This window comes from Schistocerca serialis, unplaced genomic scaffold (assembly GCF_023864345.2).
Source record: "Schistocerca serialis cubense isolate TAMUIC-IGC-003099 unplaced genomic scaffold, iqSchSeri2.2 HiC_scaffold_1038, whole genome shotgun sequence".
NCBI classification, from domain to species: Eukaryota; Metazoa; Arthropoda; class Insecta; order Orthoptera; family Acrididae; genus Schistocerca; species Schistocerca serialis.
This window is the reverse complement of record NW_026047226.1, coordinates 15001-17500: the sequence shown is the minus strand read 5'-3', so window position 1 is coordinate 17500 and position 2500 is coordinate 15001. Positions and strand designations below refer to the sequence as shown.

At 64.7% G+C, this 2500-nt stretch overlaps 1 pseudogene; it reads left to right on the top strand.

The window, feature by feature from the left end:
• The window catches only part of LOC126430231 (large subunit ribosomal RNA), a 7053-nt pseudogene that overhangs the window by 2373 nt on the left and 2180 nt on the right, over positions 1 to 2500 (top strand).

The window sequence follows — 2500 nt, the reverse complement described above, 5'->3', positions numbered from 1 at the left end:
AGGATCGGGGCGTGTCGGGCTTGGTCGGGAAGTGGGTCAGCGCTAACGTGCCGGGCCTGGGCGAGGTGAGTGCCGTAGGGGTGCCGGTAAGTGCGGGCGTTTAGCGCGGGCGTGGTCTGCTCTCGCCGTTGGTTGGCCTCGTGCTGGCCGGCGGTGCAGGATGCGCGCGCCTGCGCGGCGTTCGCGCCCCGGTGCTTCAACCTGCGTGCAGGATCCGAGCTCGGTCCCGTGCCTTGGCCTCCCACGGATCTTCCTTGCTGCGAGGCCGCGTCCGCCTTAGCGTGCTCCTCCGGGGGCGCGCGGGTGCGCGGATTCTCTTCGGCCGCCATTCAACGATCAACTCAGAACTGGCACGGACTGGGGGAATCCGACTGTCTAATTAAAACAAAGCATTGCGATGGCCCTAGCGGGTGTTGACGCAATGTGATTTCTGCCCAGTGCTCTGAATGTCAACGTGAAGAAATTCAAGCAAGCGCGGGTAAACGGCGGGAGTAACTATGACTCTCTTAAGTCATTGGTCTGGGGCGGGGCACGCCGCCCGATGTCATCCTGGGCATGCTCCCGGATGCCCTTGCGTCGGTCGGGTCCAGGGGGGAGAGGTCGATCACCAGGACACAGCGGCCGCGCCAACCATCCAAGCGGCCGCCTGCCGCCCCGCCGCTGCAGAAGCGCAAGCGGCGCCGCTGGGAATACGCGCGGACACAGGACGCCTTCCGTAGGTCGCGTGCGCGTTGCGTGCGCGGCTTGCTGGACGGCACCCTGCTGCAGCCGCCACCCGACATCCCCGGTCTGCTGGACTTCTGGGCGGACCTCTTCACGAAGAAGCCGATCTCCACCGCCGGCTTCATCCGTGACCGCCTTCTCCCGCACTCGGAGCCTGTCGCTCCTGAGTGCCTATGGGGGCCGGTCACACGTGAGGAGGTCGCTGCTGCCTTGCCGCCCAGGGGATCGGCAGCCGGGCCGGACGGCCTGACTCCAGCGGAGCTGCGGCGCCTGCCGCATGAAGTCCTGGTGAAACTCTTGAACCTCTTCCTCCTGGCCCGCGCCCTCCCCGAGCGTCTGCTTCGCGCCCGGACGTCACTTCTCCCCAAAACGGCTGCACCAACATCCCCCGCTGACTTTCGCCCCATTACGGTCTGCTCGGTGTTGGCGCGGACCTTTCACAAGGTTCTCGCGTCACGCCTGATGCGTGCATGTGCTGTGGACGAACGTCAGCGGGCATTCATCCCCCGGGATGGGATGTTGGAAAACACCTTCATCTTGGACACTGCTCTCACCGACGCAGTCCGCTCCTGTCGCTCTGTTTTTGTGGCATCGATCGACGTCTCTAAAGCGTTCGATTCGGTGGACCATGCCGCCCTCCGCCCCGTGCTGAGGGCTCATGGCCTGCCGGATTGCTTTATTGAGTACGTCGAAAGGTGTTACGAGGGTAGCACGACGGTGATAGCGGGCGGCGCCGACGTGGGCGTGCCCCTGCAGCCGGCTAGGGGTGTGCGTCAGGGTGACCCCCTCTCCCCCCTCCTTTTCAATTTTGCGGTGGACTATGTTTTGAGTCAACTTCCCTCCCACATCGGAGCTCGGATCCTTGGTCGCAGAGTTAACGCTGCGGCCTTCGCAGATGACGTCCTGCTTTTTGCATCGACCGCGAGGGGATTGCAGTCCCTCATCGACGCAGCCGTCGCAGCCCTCGCCCATCTGGGGCTGCAGATCAACGCCCGGAAGTGTTTCACCCTCGCCTTAGTCGCGTCTGGGCGCGACAAGAAGGTGAAGGTCGACGCCGACGTTACCTTCAAAGCGGGCAACGCCACCGTGCCCGCCCTACGTGTGGGTGAAACCTTCCGGTACCTGGGACTGCAATTCTCCACCGCTGGTCGCTGCGTTTTCAACCCACGACGCCACCTGGTGGAGCAGCTGGACGTCATCTCCCGAGCTCCGCTTAAGCCGCAACAGCGCCTCCACGCCCTCACCACCGTACTTCTGCCTGGCCTGTACCATGGGCTGGCCCTCAGCCGCACCCGAGTGGGTGCGTTGAAAGCGGCAGATGTGACCATCCGTGCCGCCGTCAGGAGATGGTTCCGCCTTCCGGCGGACACTCCCCTGGGCTACTTCCACGCTCCTGTAGCCCAGGGAGGCCTCGGCATCCCATCTTGCCGATGGATGGGGCCAACACTTCGCCGGTCCCGTCTCCTGGCGCTGAAGAGGATTGGGCCAGCCGCCGACGGTGCAGGCCGGGACGAGGTGCAGCGTGAGATTGAGGCGCTGGAGCGGCATCTTATGTGGGAGGGCCACCTCCTCAAATCGTCGACGCAGGTTGGAGAGATGTGGGCCGCGCGCCTGCACGTTGCCTTTGACGGTGCGGCGTTGTCATCTTCCGCCGCCGTCAAGGGGCAACACCAGTGGGTCGCTGACACCAGTCGCCTGCTATCTGGGCGTAACTTCATCGACGCTCTCCGCGCCCGCATCAACGCCTTCCCCACGAAGGCACGGCGCAGTCGCGGGC